Genomic DNA, 21,894 nt, shown 5'->3' with positions numbered 1-21,894 from the left:
GGAATGTTTCTGGGCTGGATGGATCATTGGTCTGACCCAGTATGGCTGTTCTTATGTATGTTCTATATCAGTGTTCTTCAACTTTTTGACACCTATGAACCAGCAGAAATAAAATAATTATTTTGTGGATCGGCAGTTGAAAAACACTGGGATAAGTCGTGGGGCAGACTCCGCCCATCTCCACCCCAGACCCCGCCCCCATAATAGTACTAATTGTAACACCATTTTTCCAATACACACACACACGATATAATTGTATTAACAACACATAATGGTTAACTGCAAAATTAAACTACACAAAGCACCAATTTCTAAGTAAACTGGAAATGGGTTTTTAAAAAAATTAAATCAGTAAGTCAAAGTATATTGATTCCCACGGGATGACCTTGAAAAGTTTGCTTTCCTCCTTAATCAAGTCCCTATGCGCTAGCCTCCTGCTCAGTATAAGTCAAAACAACATCTGCCTATTTTTCTCTTTCTCTCCCTTCCCTCTTCTCATTGCCATGCACATGCTTCTGGTTCTCTTTTACTCTGATTTCTAAGTAAAGCTGTCTCTCCTGCCCCTAACCTTTGTCAGTTCCTGTCTTCATTTCACCCCATTTGTCTTAAGTCACTTACGACTAGAGATGTCACGTTACTAGTTTCAGGCTAGAGATTTTGCAGGTTTTGAAGTTACATCCCAAAGCAGTGTGGAAGTTGCAGTGCCTGCCATTGAAATCAGCACGGAAAGTACCATAATGCATCAGGACAAGGTTGCCAAAAATCCAGGACTGTCCCAAAATCTACAGGCTGGGACTGGGTAACTTGGCATCTCTGCACCTCTCCCTTCTATCACTTTGTTCTCCCCAGATATGCATTCAACAGGATCTTGCACTCTCTCACTTCTGGCTCTTAATTTACCTGTCTAGCGTTTCCCCCTCCTTTTTCTTCACTCATCTGTTCTTCTTCCCTTTTTTTTTTCAGTTTCTCTCTAGGTTCAAGGTTTATTAATATTTGATTTATCGCTGAATCTGTTTAAAAAGCGATGTACATAAGTAAAAGAATAAAATATAAAGATACAAATTAAAACTCAGCAATGACAATTTTAAGACAAGACAAACTTGAATTGGGAGGAAAAAAAGGGGGAAAGATTACATCTGTTATATATAGAAAAATAAATACGGGAAAAAAACATAAGGGAACGGGGATAAGTAAAAGATTAAAAAACTAAAAAATTTTTAATAATGAGTATTAAAAACATCTTTAAAAAGGTGAGTTTTCAAAATTTTTTTAAAAGAAAGAAGATCTCTGCCCTGCCTGTCTGTACCAAAGTCCCCATTCAGCTTGTTATGGTAGTGTCAGTACCGACATGTAAACTGTCATGGGAGAGTCTTTCAAAAAGAGAGAGAATTGGTCCAGCGAACAAAATTCTCAGAATCAGCCCATCTTAATCAGTCGCTTATTGTTACAGAACAATGTGCTGCCTTCAATGAGATCTCCATGCCATCTGCCTTTGCTTTTTCTTGCTCAACACAAAATGTGTGGGTTTTTTTTTTTTTTTTTGGGGGGGGGGGGGGTTTAAATCTCCTTTGTATGCACAACACTTTGCTTTTGAAACAGTCTTCCTGAATGCAAGCAGATAAAGAGAACAAGGCAGCAGAGCGGTCTCTCTGATTTCCCTTCATCATTTTCTTCCAGTTACACACAAAATAAAAACCCCACAAAAAAAATTCTGAGCTTTATAATTGATACAATTTCAGGTTGGTGCCTTTGAGTTCCAAAGGCTTCAAGGCACAAATGGTTTTAAATACCAGTGAGCATTAGATATGTACAAGAAAGAAACGTCTGGGGTGGAAAAGAATGTTAAAACATAAAAAGGAGTTGATTATCTCAAATAAGTTAGTTGATTGTAACTTTTTCCAGCATGAGGGATTTTCGTCATCTTGGCACTTAACCAGGGACTGTAATTATGCTGGGTTTTATTTTTCCCATTTAACAATCACATCTTTTCAAAATGTAAAAAAAAAAAAAAAAAAAATGAAAGCAGAGAAAAACAGTTTCATAGCAAGATAAAGGCTACGGCAAGGACACCCCCCCTCCATGCCAGGAGTCACTGCATAGTACAGATACAATTGGATTGATATGAATCTGCTCAACTTAGGGCCCTTTTTACAAGTCCATGGTAGCAAGTCTGTGGTGGCAAATGCACCGAAACTCATAGGAACTGAATGGCGCATTCGTGCATTTGCCGCCGCAGACTTGCTACCGCGGCTTTGTAAAAGGGGCCCTTAGTGGTTAAAATCTGTTCTTTTTCCGCTTGGATATGGCAGAGTAAAAAAAAAAAAAAAAATGAACCTAAAGCCCATAAATGTGTTTCTTCCATAAGATGGAATCAACTGCAGAACAAAACTGACGATTACACGGCTGGGAGCTGGATCGGTGAATTTAGGGCTCCTTTTATGAAGGTGAGCTAGCGGTTTTATCGCACACACCGTATTAAAATGTGCCGCCTGCTCAAAAGCGCACCTTCATAAAAGGGAAATGTTAGACTGAAGAAGTTGGAGCTTTTCTCCCTGGAAAAGCGGAGACTTAGAGGAGACATGATAGAAACCTTCAAGATCATGAAGGGCATAGAAAGAGTAGACAGGGACAGATTTTTCAGATTACGGGGAACCACAAGTACAAGGGGGCACTCGGAGAAATTGAAAGGGGGAAGGTTTAGAACAAACGCCAGGAAGTTCTTTTTCACTCAGAGGGTGGTAGATACATGGAACGCGCTACCGGAGGATGTGATAAGCAGAAGCACGCTACAGGGCTTCAAAGAGGGTCTGGACAGGTACCTGGAGGACAAAGGGATTGAGGGGTACAGATAGGAGTAGAGGTAGGTAATAGGGATAGGATTAGAGGATTAGAGGCAGTTACAAAATTAGTCAGGGACACTGTTCAGGCAATTAGGCCTGAGGGGCCGCCGCGGGAGCGGACCGCTGGGCAGGATGGACCTCTGGTCTGACTCAGCGGAGGCAACTTCTTATGTTCTTATGTTATGACAGACTTAACTATACATTCTGGTGGGCAAGTGTGTGTAACACATATCAATATGGAAGAATGAATGCGGAATGTTTGGGTCTTAGCAATACTTTTAATAAAGTATGGAGCCCATTGACTGCATTTGTTAACATACAATAATAGAGAGAGATCTTTTCTTTCTTAGATTTCCTTACACATCCAGGGTGGGGGGAGGGGAGGGGAAAGTATTTGGAAGAGTTTAAAAATATTTAAATAATAAATGATATGATTTAATATATTAATAATTGGGAGGAGGGGGGAAATGGATGTTTCCTTTAATAATGTGTGTAATATGGTGTATTTTATGCAATCTGTTAAAGTTATATTAATTGTAATACACTGTCAAAGCTTGAAAATTAATAAAGAATTTAAAAAAAAGGAGCCCTTAGTTTTCTTTATCGTTAATTTTTTTAAGTGGATAGTTATGAATAGGGGTATTCACACAGAATTTGGTGGGGTTTGTTTGTTTTTGGTTTGATGCTTATTTTGGGGGTGGGGGAGTGTCCTTTTTTTTCCAAATATAACACAGGCGGGCCTACAAGCTTTTTTCCTTTTCTTTATCCCGTCCCCCACAAAAACTAATCCTTGATCTGGATTATTTGTAATTTATAAAATGACAATTGTACAGAATATTGTTTATTATTATACTTTAATAGAATAAGTTCAGTATAAAATCATAACTTTTCAAGGCTTGTGCGGATGGGATCAGATGGTTTGAGGGGGCGGGGCAGGGACCGAACTCGTGGGGACAGGTCGGGGACGGGGACGGGGACAAATTTTTTTCTCACGTCTTTCTCACCAGATTGGTTCATGTTGAGGATAGGTGGTCAGGTTGGAAGAAAAAGGGATACCGATAAACACCTACTTCTCTCGGCCAACCCTTCTACGTTGACTTGGACCTTGGCATTATTTTTCCTGTGGTAATCTGCAAAAAAAGCTCTTTTTTGGCATGCATTTACAGGGCTTCCGTGTGAGTTAACACCTGTGCTGAGCTCCTTTCTGAATTGCTATCCTGTAGTAATACTGTGTAAAAAATGCACAGTAACCATGTGGGAAGCTTTCTGTATTTACCACAACGACGTTAACGTGAATGCAAAATTTTATTGTAGAGTCCCCATACTCTTGAAATGAGAGAAAAGCACATTTTTTTAAAAAGTCGTTCCAGCTACCCACAGGGCAAATTAACCCTTTCATTTGCCTCTTCTGTGCATCAGAAAAAGCCTACCTTGTAGTAGAAGTATTGGAGGTTAACATTGAAAAAGATGATCCTGAAGGTGCAACTAATGGAGTAGAATTATTGTTTGAAAGGCCTCAAATCATGGCCTTGATCCCACTAGCAAATATATCTTATATGCACCGGTAGTTAAGTAGGCCTCTGGTAGTAAATGTCACTTTGGGTTGACAGTAACATAGCTGCTTGGGGACTGTCAAATCCCAGCAGCTCAGTTTGTCTATTAAAATAGAAAGCTCTTATTTTTTTTTTTTTTTGTAACACATTCACTATTTACTATTAATTGATAAAGGAAAATAAAATTAACTCGAGCTTCCATAGATGTGTTCACTATCTTACAATGATACCAAGGACTACCATAATGTTTATTAAGGTCAGCCCAAGCTTTCTGTCCTTTTATTAAGGCGCTAACTGCTAAGGCATCCATTATATTCTATGGGCGCCTTAGCATTTACGGCCTCTTTTACAAAGCTGCACTAACGGTCCCGAAGCCCATACAGATTTAAAGGGCTTCGGGGCTGTTGCCGCGCGGCGGTTGCTAGCGCGGCTTTGTAGAAGAGGCCGTTGGTGCGTGCAAAATCGGTTAGCGCACCTTAATGAAAGGACCCCAAAGGGAAGTTTCTTATTGAAAATTTACTTCACGAAAGTGGTGACATTAGCATAAGGGGGCTTCATTTAGGCACCAAAATGGAAAAGACCCTGTTATAAATTGAGCCTAATATCAGGATATGGAATGCTCTGCTGGGCGTCTTGTTCTCAAGTTTCAAGTTTATTAAGATTTTGATTTACACGCAATATCAAATATTTTCAATGCGTGTTACAAAAATTAAAATTTGGGGAAATAAATTATTTAAACAATAGACATAAAGACATATCTACAGACAATAAAAAATACATAAGGATTACTAGGATAAAATTACATTTGTTTAAAAAAAACAAAACAAAACAAAAAAAAAAAACATTTTTAGGGAAGTTTCAAGTTTTAAGTTTCAAGTTTTATTTATATTTGATTAATCGCTTAATTAAAATTATTTCTAAGCGAATTACAATGTATGAGTAATACAGTAAATAAAAACAACATGATACTAAATAGGAAATAACATGAAATATTATAAAATTATAAAATAATAAAATTGAGAAATTTACTTAACAAATATATAGTAGACTAATAAGTTTATAAGTAATGTAAAAGATATTTACATGTAAGAGGAGCTCATAAGTAATTCAGAAGTTAAACATTAAAGGCATCCTTGAATAAAAAACATTTTAAATTCTTTTTAAAGTCGCTTAAATTATTTACTTCTCTTAACTGTAAGGGTAAAGAGTTCCAAAGTTGCGGCGCTGATACAGAGAACATATCTTGACGGCGGGTTCCAATAATTTTTAAAGAGGGAATCGTTAGAAGTTTATGGTTATTTGAACGTAATGGACATGAGGTATTATATGGAACAGCATCAGGAAAGGTATGGATAGGGGAAGAAAAGGGAAAAAAAGAAAAGATTATCTAATTTAAGAATCAAATGCATCTCTATAAAGGTAACTTTTTAAGTTCTTTTTAAATTTTTCTAGAGAGATTTCAGCGCATAGAAAGATAGGAAGTTTGTTCCAGAGCTGAGGTCCAAAAATAGAAAAAGTTGTATTTCTTCTAGTGCCTATTATTTTTAGCGTTGGAATAGTTATTAAATTTTGTTCTGCTGATCGTAGAGATCTGGCAGGGGAATAGGGTATTAAGTACCGATATAAAAATATTAGGGTATTAGTTTTCTGAATTTTAAATATAAGTAGCGCAATTTTGTATGTTATTCTATATGAAATCGGTAGCCAATGTGCATTTCGCAGAAGAGGTATAACATGTTCTCCATGTTATATGGGTAAGAAGACACTGTTAGAGTGATATTTGTATAGAGAGCTGATAAAGTGATGGCTGCTATGTAGGGGGCTATTAGTTTGCAGGACTGACTTTTTCGTGACCTTTTTTTTTCATTATATTCAAAGGATTCAAGGATGAAAGGTGCCGATATCCCTGGGCCAGTAGCTTCAGGGGCTAAATTTCCCCATTAAGTTAAGGACAAAGCTGAAAGAACTCTTCTGTTTTGGGCAAATTTTGCACAGTCATTCATTTTATAAATACGCCACGCTGTCCATTTATTTTTCTACTCCTGCCAGGAACGGGTTACTTATAAAAGCAAGTATTTCCATTCTTATTCTCCCCCCCCCCCCTAATTAGGTCAATAAAAGGACTGGCAACCTTTATTTTTTATTTATGGAGGAAGCCAAACCTTTATTGATCTACACTGGGAAGTGCAGCTTTGGTGCTTTCTGAAGTAAACTAGTAAATTAGATTTTTGCTTTTAAGAAAATAAATGACGTTACTTGGATGAACTCCCTGAAACTTTCCCCCCGGGGAGTCTAAAGTGGAAAGGGGGCATTGTGAACGCAATGAAACAGAGAAACAGAGAAAAATTAAGGCAGTTGAAGACTATTTATTTATTTATTTATTTAATTTGTCCCCATAGAGCTCAGAACGGGTTACAGGCTATATGGCTTATCTCAGGGGTGTCCAATGTCGGTCCTCGAGGGCCGCAATCCAGTCGGGTTTTCAGGATTTCCCCAATGAATATGCATGAGATCTATTAGCATACAATGAAAGCAGTGCATGCAAATAGATCTCATGAATATTCATTGGGGAAATCTTGAAAACCTGACTGGACTGCGGCCCTCGAGGACCGACATTGGACACCCCTGGCTTATCTAGTATGCCTAACCATGACATCTACTATCCCCTTCTCTCTCTTAGAGATCCAACATACTTGTCCCAAACTTTCTTGAATTCAGGTACACTTTTGTCTCCACCACATCCACAAGGAGATCGTTTCAAGCATTCACCACCCTTTCTTTGAAAAGCATTTTCTGAGGTTACTTCTTAGACTATCCCCTTTCACTTTCATCCTATGCCCTGTCATTCCATAGTTTCCTTTCAATTGAAAGAGACTCGCCTAATGCCTATCGTATCTCCCTCTCCTACCTTTCCTCCAAAGTATACGTATTGAGATCTTTTAAGCCTATCCCCATATGCTTTATGATGAAGATCACCAACCATTTTAGTAGCTATCCTCTGGACCGACTCCATCCTTTTTTACATCTTTTTGAAGGTGCGGCCTCCAGAATTGCACACAATATTCCAAATGTATCACCAGAGTTTAATGCAGAGACAGCAATACCTCCTTTTTCTTACTGGCCTTTCCTCTCCCTATGTACCTTAGCATCCTTCTAGCCTTTTCAACCTGTTTAGCTACCTTAAGATCATCACAAACTATCATACCCAAGTCCTCTTTCTTGCACAAAAGTTCTTCACCACCTAAACTGTACCATTCCCCTGGGTTGTTGGAGCCCAAATGCAGAACCTTGCATTTCTTAGCATTAAATTTTGGTTGCCAAATTCCGGACCATTCCTCAAGTTTTGCTAGGTCCTTCCTCATGTTATCCACATCATCAGGAGTGTCTACTCCATTGCAGATTTTGATATCATCTGGAAAGAGGCAGCCTTTCAGCAATATCGCTTACAAAAATGTTAAAAAGAATAGGCCCAAGAACAGAACCTTGAGTCCTCACCACTGGTAACATTCCTTTCCTCAGAGCGATCTCCACTGACCACTACTTCTGCTGCCTTCCATTACAAAAAGGACTGAAAGATTCTTTTGTGAGACCTGCATATTTTTGTGTATATGTTTTATATGTATTAGTTTTTTATATATATTTTTAATAAATTGATTGTCCCTAGAGTTGGTTGACTGTGTCCCTTCCCCACTGCTTTTTTGTCTTAAATTCATGGTAACATCATTCCAGTCAAACAAGAATACTATATCCACTTACCCACTTCTCTTAGCTCCAATCCTCGCCATCTCTTTACCACTCTAAACTCCCTACTCAAAGTCCCCTCGCTGCCTATCCCCCCCCTTCAGTTTCTCCCCAAACGATGGCAGAGTTCTGCTACAATAAGATTCAGAAGATTCACCTTGAGCTCTCAACCAGGCTGCTTCCCCATCCCCTCCCTCCATCTGCCCCTTCTACTAACCTCCCCTCAACACCTCCACTCTCTCCTCTTTCTCTGAGATCACTAAGGAGGAAACCACACATCTCTCATCATCCAAACCTACTACCTGCTCCTACGATCCAATTCCCACTCGCCTACTTGGTACTCGCCCTCTTGGTACTTGTCATCTCTCCTATCTGTCACATTCTCAGCCTATCGCTTTCCACTGCAACTATTCTTGATGCCTTCAAACATGCTGTTGTCACACTTCTTCTCAAGAAATCCTCACTGGACCCCACGTGTCCCTCCAACTATCGTCCCATCTCCCTCCTCCCCTTCTTATCCAAGTTACTTGAATGTGCTGTTCACTGACGTTGCCTGGACTTCCTCTCATCCCATGCTATTCTGGATCCGTTTCAGTCAGGCTTTCGCCCACTGCATTCCATGGAAACTGCCCTTATTAAAGTTTCCAATGACCTGTTCTTGGTCAGATCCAAAAGCCTCTACTCTATCTTCATCCTTCTTGATCTGTCTGTTGCCTTTGATACTGTTGATCACTGCCTACTCCTTGATAAGCTGTCCTTGTTGGGATTCCAGGGTTCTGCCCTCTCCTGGTTTTCTTCCTCTCTCTCCCATTGCACCTTCAGAGTATGCAATGGTGGTTCCTCCTCCACAGCCTACCCACTATCGATTGGTGCACCTCAAGGCTCTGTCCTGGGACCACTCCTTTTCTCAATCTACACTTGCTCACTTGGAGCGTTTAACTCCTCCCATGGCTTCCAGTGTTGCCTCTACGCTAATGACTCCCAGATTTACCTCTCTGTGCCAGATATCTCTACTGAAACCAAGACCAGAGTCTCAGCCTGCCTGTCCAACATTGCCACCTGGATGTCTCACCACCATCACCGCTTAGATTATTGCAACTTGCTATTCTCAGTTCTTCCACTTAGCCATCCCACTCCCCTCCAATCCATCAAGAATTTGGCTGCATGACTCATATTCCGGGAGAGCTGCTATACTCACATTACCTCTCCAATTCCAAATACAATTCAAACTCCTCTTACTGATCTACAAATGCACTCACTCAGCTGACCCTCACCATCTCTCTTCACTTGTTTCTCTCCTATCTTTGCCCTTCTCTTCAATTTCCAACTCCAGATTCTGACCCTTCTACCTTGCTGCCCGAATCCCTACAGCGGGTTCAGTCTCTGGCAGTATTCAAGGTCAAGTTAAAAGCCCACCTCTTTGAGAGTGCTTTCGGCTCCTAACTCCTCTCGGGCTCTACATCCTCAACCCTATATGTCTTGCCTATCTGTCCAAGTTAGATTGTAAGCTCTTCCAAGCAGGGACCGTCTATAAATGTCAAAATGTATAGCGCTGCATATGCCTTTCAGCGCTATATAAGTTGTAGGAGTAGTAATATGTGAAAGTCCTGTATTAGCATTTGCTAAGTCCATTTACTTGTGCACATATCCCATTGTTGCTAATCCTGAGGAAATTCTCCTTCCTTTTGTCACCCCCACCCTCTAGTTTAAATGTCTAGAAACATACGGCCCAAATTTCTCCTCGAGAATCCTTTTATTATTCCATATACACTAAAAGACTGTATTGTAATGATAGGCTCTATCTTTCTGTGATAGGAAAAAAAGATTCTTGGAGAGCAATTCAAGACTGCACATTTCTGATGTTTCAGCTAGAGGGTGAGGTGACAAAAGGAAGCAAGGGATTTCAGAAAATCACCTCCTTCAAAAACATGACAGCAGAGGAGAAGGTAAAGTTACTACAGAGAGAACTTTGCGCTCTGAGAATCAGATGAAACTTGAAAGTCTGACATTGAATGTGGTAAGATCAACAAGAATTCGTCAATACAAGGAGCAGTACTGTAGAATGCGCTATCAATTGAAATTAAGCATGCCTCAGATGTGATGCAATTTAGAAAAAAACATAAAAACGATGTTATTTGAGAGGGAATATATATGAATTGATTTTTTTTCATGACTTTTTGGCAGGCTGGCCTGTTGTTTTTTTAAATAGGTTTCTGAATATATAGTAAAAACAAAAAAAAAGTGTACATTTTAGTATGTTTTAATTGTATGTTAAATACAGTAAAACCTTGGTTTACGAGCATAATTCCTTCCGAAAACATGCTTATAATCCAAAGCACTCGTATATCAAAGCAAATTTCCCCATAGGAAATAATGGAAACGAAGACAATTTGTTCTGCAACCCAAAAACTTTAATACAAAATACTGTACGTACTCGTATTGCAAGACCTCGCTCGTTTAGAACAGTCACTACACTCCCGCAGCGTCAGAGAGAGAAGAACCATCGGCTCAGTTGTGATGATGTCTTGACTTGAGGCCAAAGAGGAAGCTGAGAAAAGGGAAATCCGCAATTGTAGTGGGAGACTCAATCCTGAGAGAAGTGGACAGTCACGTAGCAGGAGGGAGAAAAGATCGGCTGGTGACATGTCTCCCAGGGGCAAGAACGAAGGACATCACTGACAGAATCGAGAGGATCCTGGAGGGAGCTGAGATGGAAGAGACAGCAGTGATCATCCACGTAGGAACAAATGATGTCAACAGAAGAAATTACAGCAGGACTACACTAACCGAACAGTTCAAGATCCTGGGAAAGAAACTGAAGCTGAGGACACAGAAGATAGCATTCTCAGAGATCCTGCCAGTACCGAGGGCTGATGCGAAGAGGCAGATTGAGCTACAAGCAATAAACGCATGGCTGAGAAGATGGTGTGAAGAGGAAGGTTTCCACTTTGTGAAGAACTGGACGACTTTTTGGGGGAAGAACAAGCTCTACAGGAGGGACGGACTGCACCTGAGCGCAACAGGAACAAGACTGCTGGCAAACAACGTCAAGAAAGAAATAGAGAAGGCTTTAAACTGAGAAGAAGGGGAAAGCCGACAGTCGACCTGACATCGTCGCTTCGGACAAGAGTATCCACTGAAGATACTGAGAGGGAGAAATGCTGGGAAGAAACAAATAATAAACTACAGGGGTCCAAGAGTCAAGGGGAACTAGAGACCAATAAGGGGAGCAAACCGCGGGAAATAGAGAAACAGATGGAAACAAGGAAACAGGCTAAGGAAATAGAAGATGCACCGCAGGATGAGGAAGAACAAAATGAAATTCAGGGGCTGACAGCCCATGAGGACGATGGCAAAAAGAACAATTCACAAGGAAGAACAGCAGGGAAGAAAAAAAAATCAGAACTTAAACTGCTTATACGCAAACGCGAGGAGCCTAAGGACCAAAATGGGAGAACTGGAAGTCATGGCCAAAAACGAGGACCTAGACATTATTGGAATCACTGAAACATGGTGGACTGAGGACAACAAATGGGACGTAGTACTGCCAGGGTACAAACTCTACAGGAGAGACAGGACTTACAAGAAGGGTGGAGGAATAGCACTGTACATAAAGGACACCATTCAGTCGACCAGAATGGATACGGCAGCAAGGGCGGAAGGACTGGAATCATTATGGGTTAAATTACCAAGAGGAAATGGAGCTGACATAAAATTGGGACTGTACTATCGCCCTCCTGGACAAACGGAAGTGAACGACAAAGAGCTGGAAGCAGAATTGAGGCGGGAATGCAAAAGCGGAAGGGTGATAGTGATGGGAGATTTCAACTATCCCGGGATAGACTGGAGCCTTGGAAACTCAAACTGCGCTAGGGAAACAGAATTCCTGGAGGCCGTGAGAGACTGCTTCATGGAACAGCTTGTCAAGGAATCAACGCGAGGGGACGCCACTCTTGACCTAATCCTAAATGGGCTAGGGGGACCTGCAAAGGAAGTGGTGGTAGGAGGACCACTGGGAAACAGCGACCACGACATGATCCGGTACAAATTAGAGGTAGGAACATCCAAAGTGATGAGAACCACAGCAACGGCGTTAAATTTCAAGAAAGGGAACTACGATGCTATGAGAGCAATAGTGAGAAAGAAACTAAAAAAAAAAAGGCTCAATACGAATGGAGACCGTAGAGAAAGCTTGGTCCCTATTCAAAGACACGGTGCAAGAAGCACAAAACCTGTACATCCCCAGGTTTAGGAAAGGATGCAAAAAAAATCGAACAAAGGACCCGGTATGGATAACAAATGAAGTGAAGAAGGCGATAGGTGACAAGAAGAAATCTCTCCGAAAATGGAAAAAGGACCAAACCGAGGAAAACAGGAAGGAACATAAAACATACCAGAAAAACTGTCACCGAGTAATTAGGAAAGCAAAAAGAGAATATGAAGAGAGGCTGGCTGGGGAAGCAAAAAACTTCAAAACGTTCTTCAGATACGTTAAAGGGAGGCAACCGGCGAGGGAGGAAGTAGGACCGTTGGATGATGGAGACAGAAAGGGAGTGGTAAAGGAGGAAAAAGAGGTAGCTGACAGGTTGAACAAATTCTTCTCGTCGGTCTTCACAAGCGAGGACACATCCTATATACCAGAACCCGAAGAGACCATAAGTGGAGATCGAGAAGAAGAAAAACTGGCGCAAATAGAGATAAGCCATGAGGATGTCCTCCAGCAGATAGATAGACTGAAAAGCGACAAATCGCCGGGCCCGGATGGAATCCACCCAAGGGTTCTAAAAGAGCTAAGAAACGAAATAGCGGAAACACTCCGACAAATTTTTGACCTATCCTTGAAAACGGGGCAGATCCCAGAGGACTGGAAAATAGCTAACGTCACACCTATTTTTAAAAAGGGATCAAGGGGTGACCCCGGAAACTACAGGCCGGTGAGCTTGACTTCAGTTCCAGGCAAGATGATGGAAGCACTGATAAAGGACAGCATCTGTGAGCACATGGAAACAAACGGACAACTGAAAGAGAGCCAACATGGCTTTTGCAGGGGAAGGTCGTGCCAAACAAACTTACTGCACTTCTTTGAAGGTATAAACAGAGAGTTGGACAAAGGGGAACCCATAGACATCATTTACCTCGACTTCCAGAAAGCCTTTGACAAGGTGCCCCATGAGCGACTACTTAGGAAACTGCAAAACCACGGGGTGGAAGGGGATATATACAGATGGATTAAACACTGGTTGGCAGGCAGAAAACAAAGGGTTGGGGTGAAGGGACAATACTCAGGCTGGCGGAGTGTCACGAGCGGTGTTCCACAGGGGTCTGTGCTCGGACCGCTGCTGTTCAATGTGTTTATAAACGACCTGGAAACGGGGACGAAGTGTGAGGTCATAAAATTTGCAGATGACACCAAACTCTGCAGCAGGGTTAGGACCGCGGAGGAATGCGAAGACCTACAAAGGGACCTAAACAAACTGGAAGAGTGGGCAAACAAATGGCAAATGAGATTTAATACAGAGAAATGCAAGGTCATGCATATAGGAAAAAAGAACCCGATGTTCAGTTACAAAATGGGGGGATCAGTGCTAGGGGAAAGCAACCTTGAGAAGGACTTGGGTGTGCTAGTGGATACAACAATGAAATCAACGGCACAATGTGCAGCGGCCTCAAAGAAAGCAAATAGAATGTTGGGTATTATTAAGAAGGGTATCACAACCAGGACAAAGGAAGTCATCATGCCACTGTATCGAGCGATGGTGCGCCCGCACCTGGAGTACTGTGTCCAGTATTGGTCGCCGTACCTCAAGAAGGACATGGCGATGCTTGAGAGGGTCCAGAGAAGAGCGACGAAAATGATAAAAGGCATGGAAAACCTTTCATATGCAGACAGGTTAGAAAGGCTGGGGCTCTTCTCCCTGGAAAAGCGGAGACTCAGAGGAGACATGATAGTGACTTTCAAGATCATGAGAGGTATCGAGAAGGTAGACAGAAATAGATTCTTCAGACTAATGGGGCCCACAAGTACAAGGGGGCACTCGGAGAAGCTAAAAGGGGACAGGTTTAGAACCAATGCTAGGAAGTTCTTTTTCACTCAGAGGGTGGTGGACACATGGAACACACTGCCAGAGGCTGTGATAGGACAGAGTACACTCCAGGGTTTTAAAGAAGGATTAGATAAATTCCTGAAAGATAGGGGTATTGAGGGATACAGATAGAGGTAGAGATGGGATATAGAGAGAGTTTAGATAGAGACCAAGGGGATTTAAGGGTTCAGATGATCACCGTACAGGTCATGGGCCTGATGGGCCGCCGCGGGTGCGGACTGCTGGGCGCGATGGACCTCTGGTCTGACTCAGCAGAGGCAACTTCTTATGTTCTTATGTTCTTATGTGACGCGTGTATACTGTACGTACTCGTATTGCAAGACCTCGCTCGTTTAGAACAGTCACTACACTCCCGCAGCGTCAGAGAGAGAAGAACCATCGGCTCAGTTGTGATGTGTGTATACTATATGTACACTTCTCCCTCCGTATTTGCCGTTTCAGCAATTGCGGTTTCAATTATTCCATGTTTTTTAGCTTGCTGGCTCCTCCCCCCAAATTACATCAGCTTGCATAGAGAAATCGCTGATTCCAAGCGTTTACAGAGAAAATCGCCGATTCCCAGCACTTTCTTCACCGTGTTTTGACTCTCCTTCAGGAACAGGCCAGGTCTCCCACCATGTTATTCGCGGTTTCACCATACTCACGATGGCTTTTAATAGAAAACAGCGAATAACATATGAAAAAGTTATTCGCAGTTTTTCTGTATTTATGGTTCTGTTAATCCCCTATCACAGCAAATACGGAGGGAGAAGTGTACTTGTATTGCAAGACCTTGCTTACATATCAAGTTAAAATTTAATAAAATGTTTTGCTTGTCTTGCAAAACACTTGCATACCAAGTTACTTGCAATCCAAGGTTTTACTGTACTTGCTTGACATTAAGGGCTCCTTTTACGAAGCCGCGGTAGCGGCTTTAACGTGCGAGACTTTTAATCATGCGCTAACCCCTGCGCTAGCCGAAAAAACTACCGCCTGCTCAAGAGGTAGCGGCTAGCGCAGCTGGCAGTTTAGCACGCACTATTACACGCGTTAAACCGCTACCGTGGCTTCGTAAAAGGAGCCCTAAGTTATTATGAATGTTGTTTTATGTAACCTGCTCGTAACTGTGAATGTAGTGGGCTATAAAATGTTTAAACAAATAGAAACCCATTTAAACAACTCATTTAACATATGGAAAGCAATGAGCACAACTGCTCTTAAGTAAAAAGGTTCAAGATTTGAAAGTCCTGATATTCGAGGCAGACTCGGATATTGTTGCTTTTACAGAGACATGGTTCAATGATTCTCATGAATGGTCTGTAACCATACCAGCAGTGGCCTAGTCTCATTTTTCTTTGAGTCACGCCAAAAATACCACACGTAGAGTGCGCTTGTTTTCATATCCCTCCATAAAATCCTGTCATTATAAGAAGTTCCTTGAGAGAACCTTCTCATTTCAAGCCACTAAATTGAATGTATGGCTTGGAAAAATGATGTTCGAGGTCTCTTCCTATCTTGATTTTAGAAAATTGTTAAAGACACAACTCTTTGATAGGCTGGTATCTTTTTTTCAATTCAATCATCTTTATTGGTATTTTAAAATTATAACAGTCAGTAACCTATTACCAATGATATTACACAACAGAATGTACATATATATGGTCAATGACATAGCAATAAGAATAGTAATGAAAAATACAATATTACCAAACAAACAAACTGGTCAGCTGTGTGTAAATGACAGAAGTAGACTCACAATCGTAAGAGTATGTAAAGTTCATCTGTAAGTATCACTCAAGACTATAGGCTAGTATCTTAATGCATTCTGCTTCATTTTTTCAATCAAGTTCCTTATATTCAACTTAATGGATTTGATCTGTTCTATGTATTACTTCTTTCCCTGCCATGCCGGTATTTTCTGCAATACATTGTAAATGCTTTCTGTCTTTATCTGTTTTTAAGTCCATTATTCTAATTTGTATTTTATCTGTATCCCATGTATTAGCTCACCTTGTTATGAACTGCCTAAAACTTTTTTGGTATGGCGGTATATAAGAATAAAATTATTATTATTATATTAAGGGGGGGGCGGGAGGGTGGACTGCCCTGGTGCCGTGTTGGTGGGAGTTCTGGCACCTCTCCGCCCTGCCACATCACACCACGCCCTGCCACACCACATCACACTTGTGCCATCCCTCCCCCAACCTGTACCTCTATAGATCTTTGCTAGCATGAGCAACTTTTCCTGCAGGGGGGAGGGGTTAATTGACAAAATAACCTTAATAGACTCAATAGCTGCAAAAAATATATTTTTTTAATTGGGGGATAGGTACCTATCCGATTCTGTAAAAGATAGGCACCAATCATATGGCCCTTAGTGGCGCCTAATGCCCAAGTGGGCATTTCAGTGGGCAGAGTGTGACTTAGGCACTGCTAAGCGCGATTCTCCCAAAACGTAGGCACATGAAATGTAGGCCTTTAAAACCCTCGCCTACATATCGGGTGCCTTTTACTTAGGCACCACCAGCCGCGATTTGTAAATGGCACCTAAGTGCGATTGATACCACGGCCACCGTTTACACCCTGTATATAATCAGTGGTACTAGTTACAGAGAATGCTGCTGAATATAGGTGTAAATATAGGTGCCAGTGTATAGGTTTAAAAGGCTGGCTGGCCCATTTGAATAGGGTTAACATAATGGCTCCTTTCTCTGGTGCCATATGGTAACCGTATCTGAATATCTGTCCGTGCGTTTATTTTCTTTCTTTTTTTTAATTCAGTAAACTACGTATAATTCCACCTTAAAAATACCGGGAAGAGAGATATCCGAACATAAAAAGCTCATAACAAAACACTTAGAGGAAATGCCTTTCTTCTTAATTTAAACCCTTGGCTATTAAGAAATAAAGATATCTGCCATGGTGTGGCCCCCCCCACCAAGATACCGTATTATGCTGCTAATGGAAGGTTTTCTGCCCGTGGATTTTAATGTTCTAGCAGTGTCTGGCATGGATGCCTCAGATGCATTTGAAGAGCAGAATGAATGTTATGAGATCCTCTTGTTCTCTTTAGACACGCACCTGCCTGTTCAGCCGAGGCGCTGTTATAGAAACCTCTTCAAGGCGTGAAATGCACTAAGGATTCCCAGCTGAGCGTGCCGGAAGTCTCAGGTGCTGCTGGGTATGTCTCTGGAACCCATGCTGGCCTTTCCTATCAGCAACAAGAAGCTAAATGACCTTTCCCCGCAGTTGGGCAGTTTTTGACAAAAAAACATTGAACGGCTGAGGAGGGTGAAAGCATCTTGGTAATAATCTTGTTGCAGCTAATAAGAAAATATCCCTTTCAATGCATTGTACTAGCGAAGCCTTAGGATGTCACGGCTTCAGAGTCTTCCATGATTGTGGAAGTGGTGGTGCTGGGGGGGGAGGGGGTTCATTTAAGAACATAAGAATAGCTTTACTGGGTCAGACCAATGGTCCATCAAGCCCGGTGGCCAATCCAGGTCACTAGTACCTGGCCAAAACCCAAGGTGTAGCAATATTCCATGCTTCTGATACAGGGAAAATTCAAAATAATATCCACAATGGCGCTGAATTCACTGTTCATTCACTTTTTTATTTCTTTTCTTTTATACTTAAACATATAATGCTAATACTGTAAGAGAGTTCAGACCTCTACCGTTGATCGTCAGCGGCTGATTTGAACAGGCGAAGTTTAACTTTAAGTTCCCCCGCCTTTGATAAAATCATGCGAAATGCGTCAGGAAGGGGAATAACCTGCTATAAAGCTAAGTTACTAACTTATTGATTACAAAATCAATTAACAGAAAAATTAATTGGAAATAAGTGTTATAAGTATTGAATGAATGAATAATGCTATACCGGGAATAATGAAGAATAACACCACTAGGATCTTTATGACTCCAGTGGAGGTCTGAACTCCCTTATTATTATTATATGTTTAAGTATAAAAGAAAAGAAATAAAAAAGTGAATGAATAGTGAATTCAGTGCCATTGTGGATATTATTGTGAATTTATTCTGAATGGAAGAAAGAATTACTAGAAGATGTCTTAACTGATACAAGGCAAGTAGTGGTTTTCCCTGTGTTTTTCTCAATAACAGACTATGGACTTTTCCTCCAGGATCTTGTCCAAACCTTTATTAAAACCAGCCACGCTATCTGCTCTTACCACATCCTCTGGCAACGCGTTCCAGAGCTTAACTATTCTCTGAGTGAAAAAATTTCCTCCTATTGGTTTTAAAAGTATTTCCCTGTAACTTCATCAAGTGTCCCCTAGTCTTTGTAATTTTTGACGGAGTGAAAAATCAATCCACCTGTACCCGTTCTACTCCACTCAGGATTTTGGAGACTTCAATCATATCTCCCCTCAGCCGTCTCTTTTCCAAGCTGAAGAGCCCAAATCTTTTTAGTCTTTCCTCATACGAGAGGAGTTCCATCCCCTTTACCATCTTGGTTGCTCTTCTTTGAACCTTTTCTATTGCCACTGTATCTTTCTTGAGATAAGGAGACCAGAATTGAACGCAATACTCCAGATGAGGTCGCACCATGGAGTGATACAGGGGCATTATAATGTTCTTAGTCTTGTTAACCATCCTTTTTTAAATAATTCGCTCCTTGATCATCCAACGGTCCCACAGATTCCCTCACAGGTTTTCTGCTTCTGATGTCAAGGCTGAACACATTGGCATAGTAAGGGGGGGAGGGAGCGTTCGCATTGGTGGGGCGCCGACACCCCCTTCCTCCTCTCTGCCCACCCGCCTCTTCCCATTCCTTCTCTCCACGTGTGCGCTCCCTTCCCTTCCCCCATGCCCCTACCTGAAGTTCTTCACGGTGTTCGACAACATGCTCATCGCAACTCAGTCGCCTCTCCCGCTGACATCATTTCCGGGTTCCGCGCAAAGGAAGTGACGTCAGAGGGAGAGCCGACAGAGTTGTGAGGAGCACGTCGTTGAGTGCCGTGAGCAACAACGTCAACTAGAGGTACGGGGGAAGGGAAGGGTGTGTGTGCAGCAGGTGGGATGGGGGAAAAAGAGTGGGGGGGGGCACGCATGGTAGGTGGGATCGGGGGAGGAGCGGGGGTGGAGATGGGGCGAGGGTGGGGCAACACCGCCCTGGGTGCCTCTCAGCCTCACTGCGCCACTGGCTGAACATGCCTCAGAATTGAATATCCAGGGTTAATCCAGCCCACGGCTGTGAGTGGCACAAGCTGAACATTGGGCGTGAAATTTAGGACTCTTTTTACTAAGGTGCACTTGCATTTTTAGCATACGCACAAGATTAGCGTGCGCTATAGCGCGCGCTAGCTGAAAAATTACCGCCTGCTTAAAAGGAGGCGGTAGCGGCTAGTGCACGGTTCATAGACAGTAACGCGGAAGACAAAGGCGCGCGCCGACAACTGAGCGCAAGATGGAGGCGCGCGCCAAAGAAAAAGACTGTTTTTAGGGGCTGCGACGGGGGATTTTGTTGGGGAGCCCCCCCACTTTACTTAATACAGATAGCGGCGGCGTTGTGGGGGGTTTGGGAGGTTGTAATCCCCCACATTTTAGTGAAAACGTAACTTTTTCCCTAAAAACAGGGAAATAGTTAAGTTTTCAGTAAAATATGGGGTGTTACAACCCCCCAAACCCCCCACAACGTGGCGCGAGCCCCTAAAAACAGTCTTTTTCTTTGGCGCGCGCCTCCGCACTGCGCTCAGTTGTCTGCTCGCACCTTTGTCCCGGTGCGCTTTTGACCTGACACCCTAGTGCGCTTTTGTAAAAGGAACCTTAAATTCGGTTGCTTTTGTTTTATGGTTCTATTTGGTTTGACTCCTAAATATATAAATGAACTTTTCTCTTTTACAGCCAATAGACATAAAAGAAGCTCACATTTGAATTTTGCTTTTCCGCCTGTTAAAGGATGCAAACTTAAGAACATAAGCATAAGAACATAAGCAATGCCTCCGCTGGGTCAGACCTGAGGTCCATCGTGCCCAGTAGTCCGCTCACGCGGCGGCCCAACAGGTCCAGGACCAAGTAATCCTCTATCCCCTTTTCCAGCAGGAAATTGTCCAATCCTTTCTTGAACCCAAGTACCGTACTCTGCCCTATTATGCTCTCTGGAAGCACATTCCAGGTGTCCACCACCCGTTGGGTGAAGAAAAACTTCCTAGCATTCGTTTTGAATCGGTCCTCTTTCAACTTTTCCAAATGCCCTCTTGTTCTTTTATTTTTTGAAAGTTTGAAGAATCTGTCCCTCTACTCTCTCTATGCCCTTCATGATCTTGTAAGTCTCTATCATATCCCCTCTAAGTCTCCTCTTCTCCAGGTAAAAGAGACCCAGTTTCTCAGCATATGAAAGGTTTTCCATCCCTTTTATCAGACGTGTCGCTCTCCTCTGAACCCTCTCGAGTAACGCCATATCCTTCTTAAGGTACGGCGACCAATATTGGATGCAGTACTCCAGATGCGGATGCACCATCGCCTGATACAATGGCAGGATAACTTCTTTTGTTCTGGTTGTAATACCCTTCTTGATTATACCTAGCATTCTATTCGCTCTCTTAGCGGCCGCTGCACACTGTGCCGTCGGCTTCATTGTCATGTCCACCATTACTCCCAAATCCCTTTCTTGGGTACTCTCATTCAATAACTTCCCTCCCTTCGTATAGTTGTACCTCGGATTTCTGCTTCCCACATATAATACTTTACATTTCTCAACGTTGAACTTCATCTGCCATCTCTTCTCCCATTCCCCTAGTTTGTTCAAGTCCCTTTGCAATTCTTCACAGTCCTCTTTAGTCTGAGCTCCACTAAATAGTTTGGTGTCGTCCGCAAATTTTATTATCTCACACTTCGTCCCTGTTTCTAGATCATTTATGAATATATTAAATAGCAGTGGCCCGAGCACCAAGCCCTGCGGGACACCACTTGTGACCCTCCTCCAGTCTGAGTAGTGGCCGTTTACTCCTACCCTCTGTTTCCTGCCTGCCAACCAGTTTCTGATCCATCTATGTACGTCTCCTTCCACCCCGTGGTTCTTCAGTTTCCGAAGTAGGCGTTCATGGGGTACCTTGTCAAAGGCTTTTTGGAAATCTAGATATATGATGTCTATGGGGTCTCCTCTGTCCATCCGTTTGTTAATTCCTTCGAAGAAGTGCAATAAGTTTGTTAGGCACGATTTCCCCTTGCAAAAACCATGTTGGCTGGTTATCAGAAGTTCGTTTCTTTTAAGATGTTCATCAATGTTTTCTTTTATCAGTGCTTCCGCCATTTTCCCTGGAACAGAGGTCAAACTCACCGGTCTGTAGTTTCCCGGGTCACCTCTTGATCCCTTTTTAAAGATGGGCGTAACATTGGCTATCTTCCAATCCTCCGGGATCACGCCTGTTCTCAGGGATAGATTGTAAATTTCACAACCCTTGGATGGATTCCATCCGGACCCGGAGATTTGTCAGTTTTTAATTTTTCTATCTGCCTGTGTACGTCTTCAAGGCTCACTTCCATGGATGTTAACTTTTCTGCTTGATCTCCATTGAAGATTTGCTCAGGTTCCAGTATGTTGGTTGTGTCTTCATTTGTAAATACAGATGAAAAAAACATGTTAAGTCTTTCTGCCACTTCTTTCTCTTCCTTCACCACTCCCTTCCTGTCTCCGTCGTTCAGCGGTCCCACC

Source organism: Geotrypetes seraphini, chromosome 14 (genome assembly GCF_902459505.1).
Source record: "Geotrypetes seraphini chromosome 14, aGeoSer1.1, whole genome shotgun sequence".
Lineage (NCBI taxonomy): Eukaryota > Metazoa > Chordata > Amphibia > Gymnophiona > Dermophiidae > Geotrypetes > Geotrypetes seraphini.
The sequence above is the reverse complement of the archived record's forward strand: the minus strand, read 5'-3'. Positions refer to the sequence as shown.